Source organism: Leptonychotes weddellii, chromosome 9, assembly GCF_054177405.1.
Source record: "Leptonychotes weddellii isolate Sample4059 chromosome 9, ASM5417740v2, whole genome shotgun sequence".
NCBI classification, from domain to species: domain Eukaryota; kingdom Metazoa; phylum Chordata; class Mammalia; order Carnivora; family Phocidae; genus Leptonychotes; species Leptonychotes weddellii.
Genome location: NC_138377.1, coordinates 47294720 through 47321334, shown reverse-complemented (window position 1 = coordinate 47321334; position 26615 = coordinate 47294720).

Here is a 26615-nt window from a genome sequence, read left to right as displayed (position 1 = left end):
CAGAGAGTTGTTGCTATTCTTTTCTTCGATCTCCTGTTGAGTTTGTAGGTGTTCAGAATGGTTTGATCCCTATCCAGCTGAATTCCTGAGAGGAGACGAAATCCAGGTCTCCTACTCCTCCGCCATCTTGCTCCACCCCCCCCATGCTGTTTTCAGGGATGAATTTTTCGTCATCAAATACAAATCAAACCTTAAATTCCATGAACCGAAATTTGCTATTTTCTGCAGGTTTCATTGTAATGATGTGTGGAAATTAGGACAAGTGTTCATAATTAATTTGCTTGTGTTAAGCAGAATGGAGAATAAAGCAGTAAACATTTAAAATAATAAAAAAGAAAGCCTGGAAAGAAATAGCTTTTGGGACTAAAAGAGTTTACCATCAAGCTTTATTCTACTTCAGGTTGAACTAGCGTTCTCTGATTATTTTTTGAAATTAGTTGTAAAGTAGAGCTGCAAATATAAACAAGAGCTTGTTCATAAAGGGTCTTGATGCCAGGTGCTATACCCAATTTCTCCATATAGACCAAAATGAAATATCCTATATGACCACTTAATTTCTTTCTGTTCTAGGTGGCATCATTTTAATTCAATGTGGAATTGATTTAATCTATTCCAAATAACATTATAGGGCATATTAAATTGCCATTTGACCTTATTGAGTTATCAAGAAATATTTGCATGTCCATCGAGTTCATGGTACTTTAATAGGAAGTATTTCTTCTTTTGGCTGTCATTTGTTAGGTATAAAATATCTGTATGCATATCGCTAGGTTCTGGGGATAAAATACATAGTTCTTGATCTTATCAAGTTCATTTTAGTGCAAGAGTTGGGCAAGCAAACAGATACTTGCTGTGTATGATATGTACTGTGGGAGAGATAATATAAGGTGCTTTGAGAAAGGTGAAAAAGAATGCCACCTAAACCACAAGGGATGGGGTGGGGAGTAGTCAGAGAAAGCGCCCAGAGGAGACATTATCCTACTTGAGTTTTAAAAGACGACAAAATGCTGTCTTGGTTAAAAAAATAAAGGAAGGGTATCCTGGGGAGGGAAGTCATCTGACACAGGGAAGAATATAGGCAAAAATATTGATAATAATACTAATGACTAATACGTATTAAGTCCTTGTTAGATGCCAGTTGACTCCTGGGTTCTTTTTGTATATATCCCCATTTGATCCTCACAAGAACTGGAAGAGGTAGTGGTATTATCCCTATTTTATAAATGAGGAACCTGAAATTTTGGGAGGCTAACTTGTCAGGGACAAGCAACTTAGACATTGTTAAACTGAGGACTTAATCTTACATTTGCATGACTCTAAAGCCCATGATCTCAATGTCTTCTCTGATGCATAAAACAATATATTACAGAAACTGCATGTTGTTCTGAATTCATTCATTCATTCATTCATTCATTCAACAGACATTTACCTAGCTAGGCATTGTGGTAGGCCCCAGGGATACAAAGCAAATTCGGAAATGGTCACTTTCCAGAGGGAGCTTTTGGTTTAATAATATGGCCATGTAAACAGTGGCATAAGTAGGCAGTGTATTATAGGTGTTTTATTAAAGGTATATATGAGATTCCATAGGGGATAAAATTTTGGTGGGTGTGGGGAGTCAGTGGTTGGTTAAGAAAAGATTAACTGAGAAGATGACACTATCTGAGTCCTGAAAAATGGGCATAGGTAAAAGAAGGAATGGGCATTCCAGATATAAAACAAACTGAGAAAAGCCATGGAGATATAAAATAGCCTGGATTTGGTGGTAATATCCAGTAGTTCTGTACAACTAAGTGATAGGGAGTGGCATGAGTAAGTTTGAAGGAATGGAGAAGAAAAACTGTTTTGGGAATAGAATAAATAGGATTTGGTGATCATCGAATGTGGTAAATATACAGTAATGCCTAAACTTGCTTTGTTGGTTGGGTAACTGGTGATTGCAAGTTCCAAGACAGTGACTATGAAAGAAATAACCGGGTTGAAATGCATTGAGGAGAAATAATAAGGATAGTAAGTTTAGTCTTAAATATGTTGAGTCAGGCAGAGATATCTGTTTTACAATTCTGGGTGTGTGAGGATGACACATTCTTAGATAAACTTTACATTTTAATACCATAGATAGAGTGATTTACTTTTGAAATATTAACTTTATAGTCCAAAGTTGAGACACATCTTTGTAAATCAAGAACACACAAAACTCCCACGTTTTCTCTGAAGAGGATATTTTAATCAATTGAAATAGTACTTGCTCAAAAGCTATTTAAAGGAAGAAGTTAAACAAAATCTCTGTAGGTTATTTAAGAAACTGGAAGAAACTGTTCAGTGAGTGATTCTAGCAGGCATTTTTTAATATAGATTTTATTTATTTAAGACAGAGAGAGAGAGAAAGAGAGAGAGAGGGAGTACCAAGCAGGGGGGAGGGGCAGAGGGAGAAAGAGAAGCAGACTCCTAGCTCAGCAGGGAGCTCAGTGCGGGGCTTGATCCCAGGATCCTGAGATCATGACCTGAGCTGAAGGCAGACGCTTAACCGACTGAGCCACCCAGGTGCCCCTGCATTTTGGAGAGACTTCAAATAAAGATATTTGTGACTGGAATATAACTAAGAATTACTTCAGAAATAGGAATTACAAATCAGATAATTTTAAGGGGAACTTGCAGAATTGGAGAGACTATCAGATGCTCTTCTATGAGGATATAGGTGCATTTTGGATGGCTTCTGAACTGAGAAATGACCCAGAGGAAACAATTCTTTAGTAAGCAACTACTGCAAGGAGTCTCAATATTTATATTTCTCCAAGGCCTGAGATAATACTCTTCTATTTGCTCTTCCTGGAAGACTCTATTACAATTAAACTTCCACAATCCTACCTGAGGAGTTTTAACTTCAGGAGATTTCAATTGTTGGAAGGAATGGGGCTATAAAATTCTTAATTTCCTGGTTAGGACATGCTAGCACATTGGATCTCTTGAAATCTTGCTCTACCGGGTACCTTTTATTGGCATAGAAAGGCTAAGAAGGTATTCCTTGGGGAAAGAGTAATGCCCAGGACTTAGGTTCTGTTTTTCCTGGTGACTTTGGTATTTCCAGCTAGGCTCAAACTCTCCACGTTTTTCTCCCATTTACACAAAGAAAACTCAGGGTCTTTTATTGCTACAACACTGTGCAATATGAGCGTGTCCAACACTACTCTATTACAATAATTGTAATCTTCAGGTGTTTGTATTGCGTGTGGCAGAGGATTGGGGGAGGGGGGCAATATCTGGCCCACCTGCCTAAACTTCTTGGTTTTTGTTCCCCATTTGAGCCAGAAATGGGTACCATTCTGATGATGTCCTGTCATCCTTGGCTGTTTCAGCTAGAACTGAGCTGCCACTGCTGTTTTTCTGCCTTGCAATGGCCAGTAGCCATAGAACAGTGAGGGTTGTGTCTTTGGCAGCAGCTATCCTCCTACTGGCCACATAGGAAATCTGAAGGTCATATTTGAAAACTTCCTTCTCCTACCTTCCTCTCTGCCTTACTCATATCCGATAATCTCAAAATCCTTTACCTTCCACCTTCTTAATATCTTAAATTTGTCTAATTTCCTCTATCCTCATCATGTTAACTTTGCTTTCTCTTTCCTGGGTTCTGGAAATTGCCTCCTGGTATCTGCCTGACATCTTGCCACCTCAATTTTTCACAGTCAGGCAGAATAATATTTTCAAAAGACCAATCTGATTGACTTGCTCTCTTGATGAAAATGCCTTCAATAGCTCTGTGTTTACCCCAAAATAACATAGAACCCTTATGATCTGACTACAGTTTCTTTCTCCAGTCTCCTCCATTGCCACTCTCCATTTTGCACTGCAGGCGACAGCTCTAGCGTATTCCCTGCAGTTCCATGAACAAGCTGGACCCTCAGGTATGTGCCCTCTCATCTCTTATAATAGCACCAGGGGTGTTATTGAAGATATTTGTCACCTACTGTGGCAGGGGCACCAAGCAATCAAAACAAAGAACAGTTCAGTCAGAATGGATAATGATTATAAGCAGCTGGCTAAATATCTGTCTTGAGGAGCCCCTGTGCTTATCCACATAACACTTACTACAGTGAATTGCTGTCTTGCCTATTAGAGTACAAGCCCCTTGTTTCTGTTGTCTTGTTTCTGTTGTATTTCTAGCTATGTTGTAGAACCTCCTGTGTTTTTGATTAATTTAATGGATGAATTTGGTAACTAAATTCCAGCTCAAGGATCTATTTGTGAAATTCTGTTCTTCATTCTGTTCTCCTGGTGACCTTTAGATATTGAGGTAAATGAAAAAGTAGATCTTCGGGCGCCTGGGTGGCTCAGTTGGTTGGGCGACTGCCTTCGGCTCAGGTCATGATCCTGGAGTCCTGGGATCGAGTCCCGCATCAGGCTCCCAGCTCGGCAGGGAGCCTGCTTCTCCCTCTGACCCTATCCCCTCTCATGCTGTTTCTCTCTCTCTCTCTCAAATAAATAAATAAATAAAATCTTTAAAAAAAAAAAGAAAGAAAGAAAAAGTAGATCTTCTTTTGGTGAAATAGATCATCTATATCTGGAGTACACACAGATTTGTCTCTGCCTTTACCTCTTCCTCTAGACATTGCCAGAGTGAAAAGATGATGGATAACATTGCTACCTTTTGAATATTACATGCTACAGCTCATTCTTGTGAGTTTTGGCTTTGTATTTCCCCTGAATTGCTGAGTTCTGATTCTAGGCCTTCAGATAGTCCATTCAACAGAAGATAGTGAGACTGCATACATGGTAACAAAGTCTGCTCATTAGTAAATTTCTTGTATGAGTTGGTAGCCAGGACTATAGTGGCAAATCCATGTTCCTCTATCTTAGGCAACAGTATCTCCCATCTCACATGCTTTCCTAGAAAGTTGTCACTCCCCTCTCAAGAGATGGAGTTTTTTTTTTCTGTCTTTGAAGCTAGGTTGGTTTTTGTGACTGCCTTGATGAATAGAGTATGGCAGAAGTGAGGCTAGATGACTCGGAAGTTAGGTCATAAAATATAATATACTTCTATCTGGTTCTCACAGAATGTTTGCTATTGCAACCAGGCTGTGAGGAAGCCCATACAAGTGCATGGGGAGGCCACATCTAGGAAATCCAGTCCAGGTCTGATTTTGAAGGCAGGAGATTGATGTCCCAGCTTAAGGACAGTCAGGCAGAGAAAGCAAATTCTCCCATACTCCACGTTCTTTGTTCTATTCAGGCCTTCTACGGATTGAATAAGGCCCACCCACACTGGGGAGGGCAATCTGCTTTAAATGTTGAGCTCATCTAGAAACACCCTCAAAGATATACTCAGAAAAATGTTAAACCAAATATCTGAGCACCCCATGGCCTAGTCAAGTGGACACATAAAATTAATCATCATAGGCACTAAAGTGGGGGTGATTGACTGAGAAAAGGTAGACAACTGGAATAAATGACTACTCCTTCATCTTAAAGGTAGTAGATTTTGTAAACGTCGTCATTGAAATATAAAAATGTGTGTTTGAAAACTTAAAAACTTCATTTCCCTTTCCTTAACAATCCATTTGATGGCCACAGTCACATTAATCACATCTCTGTATTGATTTGAATTTCTAAAGGCAATTTCATGCATAGAGATATAAATAAAGATGAAAAGAAATAAGAAGGATTTCTTTTTCCTTTCTCTCCTCTCCTGAGCAATTCCAATGCTAAAGAAGTAATAAAAAAAAAAAGCAAAGAATATGTCAAATTGGGTAAGAGTGAAGACAGATATATTCCTGTTGAATGTTCTAAACATGCCTAATAGTCAAAACCACATTTCTGGGGCACCTGGGTGGCTCAGTAGGTTAAGCATCTGACTCTTGATTTCGGCTCAGGTCATGATCTCTGTGTCTTGAGATCAAGCTCCGCGGCAGGCTCTGTGCTCAGCGCAGAGTCTGCTTGTTCCTCTCCCTCTGCTCCTCCCTCCTGCCCCGCAAATAAATAAATAAAAGATCTTTACCCACTCCCCCCCCCACACACATTTCCGCATGCTTTGTTTAGTTTTAAGATCTGTACATGTGAGTCAGGCCAATGGAGAAGCTGAATGGGCCCTCACAAAATAACCATATGCTCTCCACCCCTTTGCATTTAGATGGAGTTAGGTGGCTGTTTCTGGCCAGTGGGCTGTGAAGAGAAGTGACATGGGTCACTCTTCAGTGGTGACCATGGAAGCCATGTGTTGGCATGAAGGAACTAGCCTGGGAGCAGCCTAGATGGCTGAGCCACCATGAGGAGCACAGCTATACTACAGATCACCTGATTTGCAGCTGACACACAGTCCCAGAGTGTTGAGCCATGGAAACTTTGGGGTTCTTTGTTAGGCATAGCCTATTCTGACTAATATAGATACTGGCGGTTGGAACTACCATCAGTATGGCTGATTGCCATCAGATTGTGCTCCATGAAGTCCCCAGTGGACTATCCTTACCATGCATGCGTGTTTCTTAGTTTCTCACTTTTAAACATAAATGGACAGCAAAACATTACCAGATATTTAAATAAGTGTTCTTGTATTAAAGAGAGGAGTCATAACAAAGGAACAAAAAATAAATCTCCAAGAAAACAGAAGCAAAGCAGTGAGTGAAAGAAAATTTAAAAGATAATATAGTTTATAACAATAGGGGAATGTGAGGAGATATTTTGTTCGTGAAATAAAAACATTGCTATTAAAAAAGAGATCAAGGGGCGCCTGGGTGGCTCAGTTGTTAAGCGTCTGCCTTCGGCTCAGGTCATGATCCTAGGGTCCAGGGATTGAGCCCTGTGTCGAGCTCTCTGCTAGGCGGGAAGCCTGCTTCTCCCTCTCCCACTCCCTCTGCTTGTGTTCCCTCTCTCACTGTGTCTCTCTCTGTCAAATAAATAAATAAAATCTTTTGAAAAAAACAGAGATCAAGAAGAAGCCTTTAGAAATAAAAATTAAAGTGCAACAGCTGAAATTAAAATTCAATAAAAAGTTTAGAAATAAAGCTAGAAAAATCTTCTAGAAAAAAAAGGAAAGCAGGAAAAAAATAAAATAGAGAGGGAAGTGAAGGACTGAGGTGTTCAAAAAGTGTAAAATAAAGTGTCAGTGATATCTAAACTTGGTTAAATAAGAACTATTGATATAAGTATATTCTTTAGAAATAAGGAGTAACCTGATGAAATAATGAAATGTTTGGGAAAATTGCAGAGGATTGCTAATTTTCTTGAGAATTTTTATTAGTCCTATTTAACTTGTAAAACTATGAACATGTATTAAATGAATGAAAATATTAAAAAAATAATTAAAATTTTTTTTATTTCTCTTTTCCATGGTTTTCTCAACTGTGGCACTATTGACACTTTAGGCCAGATAATTCTTTTTTTGTGGGAGTTGTCATGTGCATAGTAGGATTTTTAACAGCATCCCTGATCTCAACTCACCAGATGCCAGTAACACCTTTCCCTCCTTCCCCCAGTCATGATAATCAGATTGTCTTCAGGCATCATTAGATATCCCCTAGGAGATAGAGGTGACCCTGGTTGAAAACACTGCCATAAACCTATGCAACACTAACCTTAAAAACAAACAAAAGATAGAGGCACATAAACTCTCCAAATGTTGATCAACAGCATGTCAAAACATTTAGAGTTCACTTTGAGTTGTACTGTTTGTTAAGCATACATGGGCTTTGAGATACTAGTTTTCCCCATCTGTGCATTTAAATTTGTGATGTGTTGTATTGTGTAGGTAAAGCTGTTTGCCTAAAATTAAGATCCTCATGCCTACTGTGTACCTTGGCTTTTATTTTAGCCACAGTGAATTGATTAGTAAGTCTAACATGGGAGGCATCAAGAACCCTCTTGTGTCCCTACTGGACTGTGTGCACACCCCTTTTGTTTAGAAGTTGATGAATAATAATCCAAAGGAGAGACCTAACTAAAGAGGGGATGTAATTAAAAATAACAAGCTGTGTCTGCTGGTTACTGCAGTAGCAAGTTTGGCTTTGTGTGCCTGTGCCGTTTGGAGGAAGATCCTGCAGTTTTAACAGAACTCCTCTTGTGTCCAGATTAATCAATGCTCTTGTGGTCAATCAGAAGTTTGACTGATACTTTCATGCTAATAGAGTAACTCTGCCAGCTAAGAATAGAATAATAACGCAGAGAAGGGATAATAATAGACAGTTGCAGTTCTAATAGTCACAACCTTCAGTCTGGAGCTTGTCAACCTTGGTAAGGAGTCAGCAGACTGATTTCTTTTTAATTTTGGACACATGACATCTAGGATTTCACTTTGTACTTTGCATGATGTAATGACCTGGTAGAGCAACCACGTGTCAAGCGGTGTGTTCACATCACATGAAATTGAATATAATGTTTTCACACTGTTTTCTTAGGCATATTTTCTTGGTCCACTTGCAGAGACTCTCAGAAAGGTTGATTTGACAGCACAGCAAGGGAGAGAGAGAGAGCCCTTAAAAAGAGGTCTTAATGATTAACGTACTGCTTTAGGTTTTTAATTTTATACTGATTTAGAATTGCTTTGTACTTGATTTTATTTCCCTTCTCTCTCTTACTCACACACAGCATCTTCCTGTGTCTGTGCAACTGACCTACCATTTCCCATGGAAATGCTGATGGATTCTGCCTTTTCCCTTAGCAGCTAGACTCCTGGGCTTGATTTGCTCCAGGCATTTCAGTTAAAAAACAAAAAGAGAAATGTTCTTTCTCTTCCTGCCTTTTACTTTCCTTGGGCCCTTGACACCTCTGGGGTGCTGTGTAGCAGATGGAGAAATGATGCCTGCTGTTTGAGCTCATGAGCAGCTTACCTTAGTGATTCATACTGGAGATCAAAGAACTGCACAGGTTTGAAAGACAGACACATCCAGATTCAACTTTCTGGAGTTGCCAATTTTTCATAAATCTACAAAAAGGCAGCCTAGTCAAAGGTGACATATGCATCCTTTTTCATTAAAGAAGCAACAGAATGTAATTTTCAGGGGCATAAAGATTGCCCATTTTCATGAGTATATCTCTGTGCTCAGGGGTTGAATTGCAAACTCATTCAAGAGTTTAACAAAGTAAGGGTACATGTAGTTAAATGAAAGTAAATCATCAGGAAATAATATTTTTGAAACATTATTCTTTAATTAATTAATTTATTTTTTATTATGTTATGTTAATCACCATACATTACATCATTAGTTTTTGATGTAGTGTTCCTGATTCATTGTTTGCATGTGAACACCCAGTGCTCCATTCAGTACGTGCCCTCTTTAATATCCATCACCAGGCTAACCCATCCCCCCACTCTCCTCCACTCTAGAACCCTCAGTTTGTTTCTCGGAGTCCATAGTCTCTCATGGTTCGTCTCCCCCTCCAATTTCCCCCGCTTCATTCTTTTGTACCTCTGAAACAAATAATACATTATATGTTAAAAAAAAAAAAAAGAAGAAGATAGCAGGAAGGAAAGAAACATTATTCTTTCAGTTAACATGAATGTATAAGGAGAAGAAATGACAATTTTGCCTACATGTCAAATAAGCAAACTTCTCAGGACTTTCAGAGTTTAGAAACCAAGATGACAAGAAAATGATTTGGAGGATTTGAGAAATCCACAGATAAATGGCTAATTGGTAACTATTCCTGTTGCTGGCTTCTTCCATAAGAAAAACTGTAGGTAGCATTCTATATCATCTTGGTTCTTCTGGACAGACCTGGCATGTGAGAGGTATAAGTGTTGAATGAATTAAAGGAACTTGCCACATTTCTGTATAATCATCCTTGAAACTGAGACAACTAAGCTATGGAGGTTGCTGAAAATGATTGAAACTTTGAGGGGAAGCCCACCTTTTGTAGTGATGTATTTAATTCTTCAGGGAGTTGATGGGTAGAGCGGGTATTCCCAGTGAGCCTTTCGCTGGAGGAAATGTCCTGCTCCATCCTTCTGTTCCTGGTTATTACATTCAGCAAACATTTATTGAGCATTTATTATTTTCCAGGCAGCATGGCTGGCACTGGGAATACAGAGACTGATGTATACAGTCACTGGCCTCAAGGAACTCACATTCTAGTGGGGAGAAAGACAAGTAAACAGATATTTATGAATCTGTGGTAAGTGCTAAGGTGGAGCCACACCTAACCCAGTTGGAGGAGGAGTTGGGGGTCAGATAAAGGGCTTGGGAGAAGAAGATGTGTTAGGCAAATCTTAAAGGACCAGAGAACCATAGTCTGCTGAGGAAGAGGAAGCAGGCATTCCAGGAGTTTGGGCCCAGATTTTTCTCTACTTTGTGACCGCTTGAAACTTGGGCAGGTGCTGAAGAAGAGTCATGAGAAGAGTTTTTAATGGCTTTATGGGGGAGGAGTCTCATCCTTGTGGGGGCTGTTCCAGGTAATAATAATAACATTGAGGTATGGCCTATGCTAGTAGTTAATATCCTTCTTAGAACTCTCTCCCTTGTATTAAAGACTAAGGTTTTTTGTTTGCTTCTTAGAAGACAGAACAATTCTATATGCTATCATTTAAAGACTGTTGTGACAGTGAGGCAAAGTTGTGTTTAAAAAATGACAATAGTGGGGCGCCTGGGTGGCTCAGTTAAGCATCTGACTTCAGCTCAGGTCATGATCTTGGGGTCCTGGGATCAAGCGGTCCTGGGATTGAGCCCCCCCAACACACAACACGCTCAGCAGGGAGTCTGCTTTTCTCTTTCCCTCTGCCCCTCCCCCTACCGCACACTCTCTCTTTCTCTCTCTCAAATAAATACATAAAATCTTTAAAAAATGACAGTAGTTATTTGATGAAATAATCAGAAAGATTAATGGTTATTAGGAACACTTTAACCCAAATGTTGACTGCTGCTTGCTTGTCCCTACAAAACTGGTGTTTAATCATAGATGAAAACTGGATTCAGGCAGTATTTCTAGTTGCTTTTCAATCATTGGGCCATGGGAGGCAATCCAGGACCCGGGTTAAAATACAAAATACTCTGGAGTTTTGGATGGAATACCTTTATGGGCCAAACAGATTTTGAATAATTCATGGAAGAACCATGTTATAAGTAACCTACTAGAGAGCTATGTGTAACACTAACTTTTAGAAGCTTTTACCTCTAGCCTTTTGTAATCAAAAGAGCGCTAAGAATTACATTTTCAAGTGACATGATCAGAATTTGTTTTGATGAAAGCTAGTGTAAAATTTTTAATACCAAAATAAGAACATACGCATTGTCAGTTCTTTCCCTCCATTACTGGTAAAGATTTATAAAACAATTTTCTCACAAAGCCTGGACAGATTATTTCTATCAGACCATAACATAAAATGCCATTAGATGTTAAAAGCTTGCCAATTAAGGGTTTATCTTGGCAACAGAGGCAGCAGACAAGTGACAAAAATGTGCTATTTCCATCCCCTGTAATCTGCAGAACTGCCTAGTAGCAGATCAGCTGTATGAAAGAAATTCCATGTCTTTATGTGCAAATCATTCACTCAAACTTGGCTTCCTTCTTAGCCCATTTTTTGTTTTGCTTTTTTGCATATTGACTAATTATAAGTCTAGGGATGTAGTGAGTCAGTTGGAGAAAGGCTCCTGCCCTCATTAGGAGGGAACAATGCATAATAAAGCAGATAGACCCTGGACAAAGAACTCTAGACTTCAGAGTACTTATTAGCTCAGAGAGAAAAACTGGACTGAGACTTTAAAATAAAATGACACCTAGGAAACAGTGTCTTAAGTCAAAACCCCTAAGAAATCTGAGACTAGCTGCACTATTATTGTCCCAGTAGTGCGTAGATTTTTGCAGTCTTTTGTAAGTTGAATACTCCTGTCTACATTAATTCACCTCGACCCTCGCCTGCAGACCATGGCCGAGGGGGGCTTCAGCAGTACTGAGAAACTCCAGGGCAAGGACAGGTGCAGTAACTCCTATGGAAGGGGAAACTGTGCTTTAGTGCAGGGCTGTGGCTCCCTCGTGCTACATTTTTATGGCTTTTCAAAAGGTTTCCCCTCTGAGTGAGACAGAGTTTTGGAGAGTGGAGTGCAAGCTGGATTTCAGCTGTTACTCATCTTCTCAGTCAGGTGCTGCTTGAGTGGCTTGTGTTTTAATAGAGGCCAATGAAGGGAACGTTTTTGTAGTAGCTGCAGAAAGTGCATTCCCTAGACTCAGGTTCGGAGTGTAAGGCTCATGTCAGCCTTTTCCTCTATTTTATCCTAGACCTAGTACAAAGCCCAGCTCGGTAAAGATTTGATCTATAACTACAACTGATGAGCTGACAAACAGGTGAGCCTCTAGGTTAGAGAAATTGTGACTTGGTTGTGTCTCCCAATTACATTTAAGGAATGGGGATGCTTCAGTTGCGATAAGGCAATTGGATTCTCTGTGTGGGTCTAGACCTACAATTTTATTTCCTTTGCTGTTAAGATAAAATGTCCCTCATTGACATGTATGACTTGCTTACCCAAATGTTTCCTTTATCAGAAGAGGCTATATTAAGTAATTCACTCTGTTCTTAATCATAGTACAAACACTACAGAGACATGAATATTCATCAAAAGTTCAAAGACATGGCAGAGGAAGAAATGGGAAGCAAGAAACAAAGAGAGGCAAAGAGGAAAAGGACTATCTGCAGCTATAGCGAGTCAGAGGTAACTGGCTCAGTAATGACATTTTCCTTCTCATGTTGTTTTCCTTTCTATCCATGGGGGAATATCTTTTCTGAGCAGACATCAAGCTTTCTCTTTCTATTTTCAGCAAAGACGTTCTCTAGCTAGCTCAGTACCTGGGCCATCAGAACAGACATTTGTCTGATGCAACAGGGCTTTCCTGTTTGGATAGATTACATTAACTAGAAACATATGCTACCCGTGAAGAGTTTCCTAGATATAGCCTAAAGCATCTTTCTTTTGAACATTTTTTACTTTGCATTCAAACTGGGTTCAGATACTGTGCCAAAAAAATATCTTGCAATTCTCTTACTACCATAAACCAGAGGTAGCATTCTTAGTTTGGAACAATATATGCCCTTTCTCTTGCTTCTTGTAATCTGTTGTACTCTAAGTTTTGACTCCATGGGTGAATCAAGTGCACAGGAAATTTCATGCCCAGCTTCTTCCTCCTCTACCACTGATTCAGAAACCACTCAGTTTGCCATGGAGACAGAGATGAAATGTTTTCAATTTCTTTCACGATCCATCTCTGTTTCTAAGAAATTCCTAACTATTGAGTTCTAAATTTGTGGTCCTCCTGGCAGCTATTTTTGTCTATGTGGAAACTGGACAGGAGTTGCAATTTAGTAAATGTTATCATCTGAAGTGTTTTTTCATAAGGGCCTAAATTGCAGTCTTTCAGAATTTTATGTGATATTGGTGGCAGTGGGGAGGAGGGGAAGGCCACGAAATGGTTTTAAAGCTATTTATGCTCTGTATGATCTTCATGAAAATGGCATTTATTCAGCTTAATCTGGGAACAGATAGTTTGTACTGCAAAGAACAGGGTATGTAGAAAGCTGGTTTATTTTTCTTAGCCAAATATTTTCTCATTCTTGAATGTGAACTCAATTAATAGAGTTCCAAATTAATGGCTCAGCTTATCATCATCTTCATTTCTTGGTGCGAGCTATAGAAAGGTGATGCTGAGGGTCCTTGGGTGAAAGAAATTATGCCCCAAAACAATTGAAGGGGTGAGTGGCACATAACCTGGGAACCCTATTTACTAGACCAGTGAAGGAAGGCTTAAGTCCCATTTGGCCAATCAACAATTTCTCTTCACAGCAGAGGGAATTCTAGCGAAGTGTATTTAGGCAAAGAAATAAAAATGGCTTGGGGTGAGGCTATTAAGTCTCCAGCTATAACATTTGAGATTTATTTTTATTTTTTATTTTTAAAGATTTCATTTATTTATATGACAGAGAGACACAGCGAGAGAGGGAACACAAGCAGGGGGAGCAGGAGAGGGAGAAGCAGGCTTCCCGTGGAGCAGGGAGCCCGATGCGGGGCTCGATCCCAGGACCCTGGGACCATGACCTGAGCCGAAGGCAGACGCGTAACGACTGAGCCACCCAGGCGCCCCTAACATTTGAGATTTAATAATGACTCTTGGCTATTTCCTATAGCAAAGTACCATGCTGACTAGCTTATATCAGCACAGATCCTTGCCCTCATTAGCTTCAGGGTTGTCAAGACTGTGACTTGTAAAATTTCACCCTTCACCCTGGTGTGAAAGGCTATGCACTCATTGTTACAGAGAGCATAGGAAAGTATTTTCCAGAAGGTTTAAGTGATTGGAATATTGGACTCAATATTTTTTTCTTGAACTATGTCTGTTCTTCTGAATGTGTAACTAGATACAAAAAAGTAAAGCACAGAAGTTTGAATGAACTTTACCTGAGGTGAAAATGGTAAAGCTAAGTATAGCTAGCTTAGAAAAATAGCAATGAGAAACTGAAAAAGAAAAAAGAGTTGAGAGAAATAGCAAAAGGACCACTGGATTTTAAACATTTATTATTTTTAATTAAAACAAACTACAAATCAACTTTGTTTTCATTCATTATAAAGGCACCCATATTTGCAGAAGGTTGGTTTAAAAATATGGAAGAATATTATTTCCCTTAGTGTGAGGATTATCCTTTCAGATGAGGATGAACAATACATAACAGAAAATAAATATTAACAAACTTCTAAGGTTTTGCCTTAGCTTTGTGTGTATAGTATAAGGATATTAGCAAAATTTTGTTCACCTTTTGGTGCTTTCTCCATTTGGGAGAGAATTTGTAATTATTTCCTCTGTAAGATGCAAATCAATAATTATGTTTAAAGAATTTTTTTCCCTGTAGCAAGAAGTATAACAGTATGAAAAATAATAATCATAAACTCATGACAAGAAAATAATAGAATACACTAATCCAGGGTGTATTGGGAACAGGATAGGAAGGGGGATATGTGTGGGAATATGCTTGGGTGCTGAGCAGTATATAAAACTAATAAAACAACAGCAAATATGATTCTGTGGTGCACAGTCCAATAACTGCTGGACTGTAAAGCAGTGTGAAACATTGCCTAATGACAAAAACTTCATTAGGAGGCAAGCTTTGTTGATTACAAATTAAATGTTATCCCATTCTGCAAACTTAAGTTTAGGACCTGTGCCAATACTCACAGCAATTTTCTTTGAACCTTGTTCTCCCTCCACTTGGCCAGTCTGCTTTTTATGCTGAAAATATTCCAGAGGGAAGTTTGATAGTGTGGCATTACATGGAAAGAGTATTGGACCAGAAATTTAAAAGCTTGGGATCTAGTTTCAAATATGTCATTGATTAGGTCTGTCAAACTGAAAATATTAAAACTTCTTTGGATTTCAGTTTCCTCATCAGTAAAGTGATAGGTGTTCTTCCAGCAATAAAATTCTATAATGATTGACTGTAGTTCCCCAAATTCTTGTGACAAGGGGAGAGAGCACATCTGAGGCCTCAAATGGAAACTTGCCTTGGGGTCTTGTCCTATGAACGTGTATCCAGCCTGCTACCTTCTTTATTTGTGATATTGTCAGTGTTAGTGAGGAGATTCTGAGTGATAAGTTTGGACACTGAAGAAGATACAGAGCAATTTTAGTAATTACAGGAATGAAATGAAATTGAAGAATATAAATTGTACAAAAAATGAAAAGAAATCGGAGGAAACTTATGCAAGATAGGTCCTAAGACTTGAACACGATAAAAATCAGACATGGTGCTATTTCCAGGCTATCAATTTGCTGCATATTCTTGAAGACAGCTCTTTGTTTTCCTGGTTGAAACATGTGGAGATCTTATGTGGTGCTCTGCCCTGGTGTTCCCTCAGTGCTCAAATTTTGTCAACAGAAGACCCCAATCTCAGGCTTTTATTCACTGCTACCAGTAGGTGGCACTAATGGTGCATTTTCTACATAAGGGTTTTTTTTGTTTGTTTTTTGTTTTTTTAACATGGGTGGTCTCTTTCCTATTCCTGAATTTCCTTAGAGGCCAGAGTAGGAGAACCTAGTCCTAGGACCTCCTGGCTATGGCTATGCCACGAGCAAATGATTTAATATTGATACAGCCAATGTTCTTAGAGCAAATGACTTTTATTGAGTCTTCCTACTGAATGTGACTTAATGATTTATTGAGCTCACTTCTCCTGTAACTGTAAAAATAACAACATAATTTGAAGTTAAGAAAAAAGGAAAAAGAAAACTTTTTTGTGCTTTCAGATAGATGAGTATTGTGGAAGTCCTTTCCTTGCCTGTAATATCTCCACAGGAAAGGAAGAGAATTTCTCAGGTTAATCCCTCAGGGAAAGGTTTTCTTGATATATAGCTGAGCTTCCCTTTTACTTGAGGTACAAGGACTTGACCAAAAGCCTTTTAAAATATTATGACTCTCATAATATTCTAAATATTCTTCCATGTTTTTTCTCACTGTATTCTTCCCTTTCTCTTCTGTGTATTCAAGCAAGCAGTCAATTTTGTGTTCATTGGCTAAGGGGACGGATACTGTAGCAGGACAAGAAATAGACATGTGTTGTGAAAGTCCTGGTAGCTTTTGAAACTTAGTGTTTCAAAATTCTAAATCTTCTTGGAAAGAGGATTTATGGAAATAGAACAATTCCTTGACCAGAAGCTGGGAAGAGAGCACGTCTATAACTCACCCCAGAAGAGAAATAACTTTCCTCAGGGTAGGAAGGGAGGAAGAGGACAGAGTGACTGGAGACCTGCTGGCTCCCAGTACCATTAGGGCAGCTGCAAAACTCTAGAGAGGAGGTGGCTGCCTTTCCACTGGAAATTTTCTGGCATCATATCAGAGTCCTGTCCCACAGTTGTGGAATGGAAATGATGGATAGCCATAAAAACCGAAGGGGTTATGACATCAGAGATAATGGATGCTTCCGGTGCAGTTCACTTGTGTGGATTGGACCACTCTGTGTAACCATCACACCCACGATCCCCAGTGCCTTGGCACTACATATAACTTGGAAAAGGGTAAGAGTAATTTTTCTATTGGTCCAAAGCGTAAGGGCTTGGAATGAGAAGTTATTGTAGAAAGTGAGTATATGTTTGTTATACATCTTAATATGTGCATTGGGTTTCATTCTTTTCCTGGGAAGTCTTTCCTCTGTCCATCCATTAGGAATATCCTGGAATTTTGATCCATCCCAGTCTGGCTTAAGCACTAGGACTTCGTTTAAATACCTTTGCTTGGTAGGGTTAGAAGTGATCTTCATTTTGGAACTTTGATAGCATGTAAATGTCCCTTACAGTACATTTTCCCATCCTGCCTTGGATTAGTGGTTATTTGAGAACATGGCATCTTAGATAGCAGTGATCCTGGTATAAGCATGGTTGAAATTGCCATGACATTTACTATATAGTATGTACTCAATTGGTAATTGCAAAGTAAATCAGAGAGTGGGCACAAAATTATAGGTATATTAACAGTAGTTTGAGGTAAAGCAGCAGATTCACATGGAGCTGCACTGGGCCAAAATCTCATACATTTATAGATTCTTCACTGGATTGTTAAGACTTAGGAGGTTTTCTTTTTCTTTTTTTCTCTTTGATGTTACAAACAAATATAAAGGCCACTGAAATTAAAGTCAGGGATATTTACCATGATTTCATGCTCTACTGTCATTGAGAAATTACAGTTATGTAAGAATCGGTATGATATCTGAAAGGTAAGTAATTTTCTTTTAAAAAAAAACTTTTATCAGTTTTGTAAATGACACAGGATTCTTGAAAAAAAAAAAGTATATATAAAGTATAGCAAGAAATGTAAAAATCACCTGATAGCATATCACAAAGAGAATAACTACTGTTAACATGTGTGGATCCTCACAGATATCTATATATTTATGTAGTATATAACATATTTTCATATATAAGACCCTATCATACATGGTTTTTCCACTCATTAATATATGGCCTGTTTGTGTCAATAAATATGAATTTCTCCATAGTTTCCAATGGCTACATGGTATTCCATAATATATATTTACCCTGATTTATTTCAACTATGCCCTTTCATGGGTTGTACATAATTAGATTACATTGATGGATCCCAGAAGTTCGCTGATAAAGCCTTACTCTGTGTGCACAGATAGAGGCAACCTCAAGTAAAAATATGAGTATATAAACTTTTAGGGCTACAGATGAAATATTCTAATATCTATTTAAAATATATATATACTGATTTAGTTACATACAAATTTGAAATAACTTATTTTAAAATATTCCTTTTCCTCATTTTTAAAAACTATTTCATTCAAACTCTTTTTTTTTTTAAGATTTTATTTATTTATTTGTCAGAGAAAGAGAGCACAACCAGAGGGAGCGGCAGGCAGAGGGAGAAGCAGGCTCCCTGCTAAGCAAGGGGCCCGATGCAGGACTTGATCTCAGGACCCTGGGATCATGACCTGAGCTGAAGGCAGATGCTTAACTGACTGAGTCACCCAGGTGTCCCTATTTCATTCAAACTCTTCATGCAACTTTGATATATCAGTGTCATTGTTTCTAGAGATCTGTTTTGAGTCGTTGATCATAGCTTTCTTGCACACATGATCTTCCTTTTTGAAAACCAGTGTTGTTTAATTTATAACACTTTTTGAATCAATGTATACAGTAGTTGCTGGAAATTTTATCCCACTATAAAGGACTCATTTATTCTTGGTTTCTACATGTAAGCACTCACTGTATTGCTTTTTTCATTACTTTTTTAAAAAAAAGTTTATATTTTATTTATTTTTCTTTATCTTTTTCTTTAATAATTTCACTAAAACAATATTTAAAAATTTTGTCTATTATAGTTATTTCTTTTTTAAAAAAATTGAAGTAAAATTGATATATACTATCCTATTAATTTCAGGTGTACATCATTGTGATTTAATATTTTTATACATTACAAAATGATCCCCACAAGTCTAGTTATCATCTGTCACCATACGAGCTTATAAAATATTATTGACTATAATCCCTATGCTGTACATTACAACCCCTTTATATATTTATTTTATAACTGGAAGTTTGTACCTCTTAATTCCCTTCACCTATTTCACCTGCCTCCCAGCCCTCTCCTCTCTGGTAACCAATAGTTTGTTTCCTGTATCTGTGAATCTGTTTTTGGTTTGTTCATTCATTTGTTTTGTTTTTTAGATTCCATATATAAGTGAAATATGGTATTTAACTGACTTATTTATTTAGCAAAATACCTTCTAGGTCCACATATGTTGTTGCAAATGGCAAGATTTCATTCTTTTTCATGGGTGAGTAATATTCTAGTGTGTGTGTGTATGTGTGTGTGTGTGTGTGTGTGTGTACACTTATGTATACTACAACTTTTTTATTCATCTATCAATGGACATTTAGGTTGTTTCCCTGTCTTCACTGTTATAAATAATGTTATAATAAACATGGGAGTGCAGATATCTTTTTTGAGATAGTGATTTCATTTACTTTGGATAAATATCCTGCAGTAGAATTGCTGGATCATATTGTAGTCCTATTTTTAATTTTTTGAGGAAGTTCCATATTGTTTTCCATAGTAGCTGCATCAGTTCATATTCCCACCAACAGTGTGCTAGAGTTCCCTTTTTTCCACATCTTACTGACATTTCTTATTTTTTGTCTTTTTGATAATACCTATTCTAACAGGTATGAAGTGATACCTCATTGTGATTTTCATTTACACATCCCTGGATGATTAGTGATATTGAACACCTTTTCATGTACCTGTTGGACATATTTATTTCTTTGAAAGACAAATGTCTATTCAGATACTCTGCCCATTTTAAAATCATATTGTTTGGATATTTTTTTACTATTAAGTTGTAGGAGTTCCTTATATATTTTGAATATTAACCATTTATCAGATAGTTTACAAATATTTTCTTCCGTTTGGTAGATTGCCTTTTCATTTTGTTGTTTCCTTTGCTGTGCAGAAGCTTTTTTGTTTGATGTAGTCCCACTTGCTTATTTTTGCTTTTGTTGCTTTGCTTTTGGTGTCAAATCCAAAAAATCATCACTAAGACTGATGTGAATGAGATTACCATCTATGTTTTCTTCTGGGGTTTTATGGTTTCAGGTCTTGTGTTCAAGTCTTTAATACATTTTGAGTAGTTTTTGTGTATGGTGAAAAATAGTGGTTCAGTTTCATTGTTTTGTATGTGGCTGTCCAGGACCTTTTTTTTTTTCAGAATTAAGTCCAAATTTATTATTCCATGATCATTTTTTGAAGAGACTGTCCTTTCACCATTGTATATTCTTAACTGCCTTATTGTAAATAATTGACCAATAATTTCCCAAGACTTTTTTTTTTCAGAATTAAGTCCAAATTTATTATTCCAGCATCATTTTTTGAAGAGACTGTCCTTTCGCCATTGTATATTCTCAACTGCTTTATTAAATATTTGACCGCATGTGCACAAGTTTACTTCTGGGCTCTCTATTCCATTGATCTATATGTTTGTTTTTATGCCAATACCATACTGTTTTGATTACCATAGCTCTGTAGTATAATTTGAAATCAGGCAATAAACCAATATTTTCTAAATGACCAGGATGTTACAATATCAAATTCAAAGTGTGAGATAGATCAATGGATTTTAATGGAACATAAAAGTTTATTGATATGATTTCAGATTCTATATTGCAATTAACCTTTAAGAAGCTTTCATTTGTTGAGTTTGATGTAGTATCAAAGAATATAATTATCTGAAAAACTATTAGAAGTTTCTCTCCTTTTCCAGCTACATATCTGTGTGAGGCTGGATTTTACTGATGCACTTTAAAAGACCATTTTATATTAGACTGACTATAGAAGCAAATCAGAGAATTCAGTTTATTTTATTTTATTTTATTTTTAAAGATTTTATTTATTTATTTGACAGAGAGAGACACAGCGAGAGAGGGAATACAAGCAGGGGGAATGGGAGAGGGAGAAGCAGGCTTCCCACGGAGCAGGGAGCCCGATGCGGGGCTCGATCCCAGGACCCCGGGACCATGACCTGAGCCAAAGGCAGACGCTTAACGACTGAGCCACCCAGGCGCCCTCAGTTTATTTTATAAAGCCAGACATTAAAGAGGTTTTCAAAAATGTAAAACATTGTCACTGCTCTTATTCATTTTTTTTTGTTTTCATAAAAAATATGTAATTACTCTGGATCTGTATAGGTAATTATTATTTTAAAACAAACCAATAAACATGTAATTAAAATAGCTCAGTTGTAAACTCTAAATTAATGCATATTAATAGATAAAATCCACATAAACAAAAGCTTTTTGGGACTCTCAATAATTATTAAGAGTATAAAAGTGTCTTAGGACCAAACAGCATAACAGCTGAGATTGAGAGGAATGAAATTTAGTGAGGTGATCAAGAAAGGACTGTTTGTGAAAGTGATATCTGAGTTGAGAATTGAATGATGAGAAGAAAGTAGCTACGTAAAGAATTAGAAGAGCATTCTAGGCAAGGGGTGATGGTGGGGAGCCGCTAATGAAAAAGCTCTGAGACAGGAAAGAGTTTTGAGTGTTCCCTGGGAGAAAGAAGCCAGGAGGAGACCAGGTCAGAGAGTGGGTAGAGATCAGGTTATTAGGGTCTCAGAGACCATGATAAGGAGACTGAAATTTATTCTATATGTAATGGATTCCCCTTGAGAGTTCTAAGGAAGGTAGTGATATGATCTGACTTTTGCCTTTAAAAGATAATTTTTTACTTTGTATGAAATATAGACTGTAGGTGCTGAGAGTGGAGGAAAGAATGAAGTGTTAGAAGGCAGTTACAGTAGCGAAGGAGAGAGATAAGGGGGCATACACTGTTTTAGCAGTGGAGATGGTAAGAAGTAGGTGTCTTAGTTCATTTGCGCTGCTGCAGTGAATGACATAGACTGGGTAGCTTATAAACAACAGAAATTTATTTCTAATAGTTCTAACAGTTCTGGAGGCTGGGGTGTCCAAGATCAAGGCACCACTGCTGGTAACTGGTGAGGGAAGACCTGCTTCCTAATCCATGGACAGCCATCTTCTCTCTGTGTCCTCCCATGGTAGGAGGGGTGAGGGATTTTTCTGTGGTCTCATTTATAAGGGTACAATCCCATTCATGAGGGTTCTGCCTTCATGATTTAATCACCTCCCAAGAACCCATCTTCACATACCATCACATTGGGGATTAGATTTCAACATATGAATCTTGGAGGACACAAACATTCAGTCTATAATAAGTGGTGAGATTTGGATGATACTTTCTTGAAGTGATCTTTTATACTGTAAGTCAGATCAGGCCTCTCCCTTATACTGTTATTTCTTTCCATGACTTTCCACTGGCACAGAGAAGAAAATCCAGTCTCTTGCCTATCTCTAACATCATGAGACACCATTCAGCCTTTTGCGAAGCTCCAACACTCTGGCCTCCCTTGTGTTTCTGGTATATGCCAAGTATCTTCCTGTGGTAGAGCCTTTTCAAGTGCCATTCATTCTGCTTAAAAAGTTCTTTCCCCAGCTGTTTGCCTGGCTGGGTCATACTCATCCTTTAGATCTCAGGTCAAAGTCAGCTCTTTAGAGAGAAGTTCTCTGACAACTCTTTTTTTAAGGAGCATCCCTGGCATATACTATCTCAGCACCTTGTTTATTTCCTCATGAACCTTTATAATATGAAATTATCTTGTTTACTTATTTCTTTACTTTTATACTGTATGGCTTTCGCCACCAGAACCTCCATGAGAGCAGATCCACTATTCTTTTTTCACCACAGTACCTTTAGGCCCAAGATAATGCCTAGAACAGAATATCCATTTGACATACATTTCATTTTGAATGAATAGATGAAGTACTTTACAACTGGTGAGTAAATAAACAGAGGTATTTATAAGGTACCAAAGAAATAGAGGGGGCGATTAGATCTACTTATTCATTAACCTCAAACAAGACCCTGTTGGAATGAGGGGTTGCCTAAGAAGTCTTCCAATCCAACATTTTTCTGCCCCCCACACACTGCTTGAAATTCTTTATTTTGATTTGTTACACTTCCTGAATCATCATAATAAAAGACTGATTACTTAATATTAACAACCATCTGTTCTTTTTGTCTTTTTTTAAATATGCTCTTAAAAGGCAAATACCTGTGGGAGAGTAAACACAGACCAAATTAATTAGTCAATCACATTTTAGTGGGAATCAATTCAAACAACTTCTTTTTAAATAATATGAGCCCTTAAAAGAATGGAGGAAATAGTAGTTAACTGTGGAATACGGTCACTGACGTCCAGAGGATGGCACAGGGCACCAGGCAATTGGAATGAAGGGAAGTAGAGAGGTGAGTGAAGGGGAAAAAGAAGGACATGAAAAGACCCCAAAGGAAAAGTCCCTTTTTTTTTTCTCAGTTTTGGCCAGGAATGAATTTGGTAGTGGAATTTTGTTTCAACCCGTTAGGATTGGCTATAACTTAGTTCATGAAATGTCTAAGTAAGTTATTTAAACCACCCCACGTGTATTCAACTGTAAAGACACTTTACCCTCAGAGATTTAAGTGATGCAACCTTTGTGGGAGAATCTTATGAATTATTGAAATGGTGAAACAAGAAGCAAGCAGTTACCTAATTTGCCCTTGATGATGAAAGGCAGGGATTTAGAAATTAATCTCTTTGAGATTTATTTTCTGTTAAATGAAGATGTAGACACTATCACTTGAGTTGGACTGGAGTGGAAAACATCGTTCCAAAGTTTATTAGCTTTCCAGCTGTGAATGTAATAAACTACTTTTTGCAAATTGATGTTTGTTTTCGTTCTTACGGTTTTAGCAATTGTTTTTTATTCTGGGGGATAGAAGTGCAGGTGTTGATTTGGGAATAAATTACTTCTGTTGTTCATGGTCTAAGGCATTAATATGTAGGCAATATTTTCTATGAAATGGCAAAAAATCATGACTATTTTGGGGGGAGCTTTTACTTGTAACAGCGCTGTTTATGCCATTTTTATGAATATCTAGCAGGAGAAGATGTTTTTCCTTAAATTCAGAACAATGGATTTGGTTGTTTTTTTGTTTTGTTTTGTTTTTGTTTGTTTTAGTTCTCTACTCTTTGAATTGAGCATGCAGTGATATTACGGAAAGCATTTTCCTTAGCATTGACTGAAGGTGAATTTTTTTCGCCTTCAGAATTTTTGAAAATCTTGATTGGATTATTGGGATCATTACAAAGTCTAAATAGTTATTTTAAATTATAATAATAATCTTAAGATTTTAAGCTTAGCCCCAAATTCTGTCTTAACACTGGCTGATGTAAACACAGAACCCCCTTCCCCTCTTCTTTATTCTTGCATCTCTAGAACAAGACTAGATCATAGATGTTCCATAAATATGTGACGAATAGATGTGGCAAAATGGAGACTGTTTAATGATACTTAAGTAGGGCTGTCTGGTAATATGCACTTCAACAGAATTATCACAGAGAAAGGAAAATCAATCCTTTATGTCCTTTTGATTAACTTCTTTCCCCAATGAATCTGGAAGCTGTTGTCAGTATAATGTCTAAAAATTAAGCAACACAAAGTACCATGAAGAAATAGAAAGCTAGGGTTAAGTCTTATCAGTAACAGTAAGCCATATATTCCTAAAGAAGTAGTTATGATGTAATCATCAGTGATCAGGATTTCCAGATTTATTGAGAGATAATTGACATATAATATTGTGTAAGTTTAAGGTGAACAATGTGTTGATTTTACACATATATTACAAAATGATTACCAACATAGCATTAGCTAATGTCTCTATCAGGTCACGTAATTACCATTTGTGTGTGTGTGTGTCTGTATATGTGTGTGTGTGTGTGTGTGTGTGTGGTGAAAATATTTAAGATCTACTCCCTTAGCAACTTTCAAGTATATAACACAGTACTACCTACTGTAATCATCATGCTATACATTAAATCTATTCATATTAGAACTGGACCAGTATCTCCCCATTTCCTCCAAACTTCATCTCTGATAACCACCATTCTACTCTCTGTTTCTGTGAGTTTGGCTTTTTTAGATTCCACATGTAGGTGATATTATATAGTGTTTGTCTTTCACTGTATGAATTACTTTACTTAGCATAATGCCCTCAAGGTCCATCCGTGTTGTTGCAAATGGCAGGATTTCCTTCTTTCTTATGGTTGAGTGGTTGGGATTTTCATTACGAAGATAATAACCAGTATAAAAGCAGTTACCATTCTATCAATAGCAGAATTTGGTATATCAGCAATTTATCATTGCCACATTCTCTACATTCATATTCCCATCACACAGCCATACACTCAATACCATGTTTCTCCAGCTATTTTTTTTTTTTGATTCCTGAACCAGGAAGCATGAAAGTAGAATGACTATTTCTATATATAAAAGGAGCATCATGTTTTCAACTTTATTATGAGCTAGTGAACCAATGTGTTGAAAACGGTGGCAGTAAATCAGGATCTTATGAGCTTAGATTCTGGTCTCTCTTACTAGCCAGAGGGGACTTGAAAATATTTTATGTTACGCTTTTATAGTATTATTGACAGTGATAGACTTAGTCTATATGCTAAGACAGTCTCTCCTTCTCTCTTGCAGTTGACACCTAGAGATGTTCCAGAGACATAGCAATATTTTCATTGGTGATTAGTTGAATGGTAATAAATCATTGAGTCCCTCGAGCCAGATACACTCCTTTGGCTATAATCTATACAAAATCCATGGCTAATATTTCATACTGCTTTGTAGTCCTTTGTGGCTTCTCTGTAGTTGTACTTCTAAAAACCCAAAGCATATGGAGTCTTAGATCTTCAGAGATACATCATATACCTTAATATTTCCTTTGATTTGAAAGCAGAGAAATTTTTAAATGGAAGTTATTGAACAAGAGGACTATGGGACAGATAGGTGTCATCTTAGAAAATATAATAACGAACTTTGATCTCAAGAATAATGTACTAAGTGGGATAATAAAGCTTTCACTAACTTCAGAGTGTTGCCTTGTTAAAAGTAGCTTTCTTGCATTTTGTACTTTTCTTAAAAAATAAAAGATGGCTTATGCAACTAAAATATATAAGCCTAAAATACATAAGGCTGAACATATTCAGCATGGCTTAATGTGAGTTATGAGAAAGCATTCCATGTTCTATATGATATGGACCTGCATATAATTTTTTTTCTGCATCCTTTTCCTATGAACAGGAAATCCTATGATTTATAAATCTTTGAATTACAAATCTGGAGATTCTGTTTATATTTTTGAGTTTAGCAATATTAAAGTGCTAATGATTAAAAAGCAGGTAAGAGAGTGGAGAGAATTGAACTGCATGCCTTGAATGTATGGTTTTATTTTCTTTCTTAAACTACTCCCCACCCCAAGTTATATCTTCTGATTACAAAATTGATAAATGTTCAATAAAAAGAACTTGGAAACTATAGAAAACTATTTTTTTTTTTTTAAAGATTTTATTTATTTATTTGAGAGAGAGAATGAGATAGAGAGAGAGAGCATGAGACGGGGGAGGGTCAGAGGGAGAAGCAGACTCCCTGCTGAGCAGGGAGCCCGATGCGGGACTCGATCCCGGGACTCCAGGATCGTGACCTGAGCCGAAGGCAGTCGCTTAACCAACTGAGCCACCCAGGCG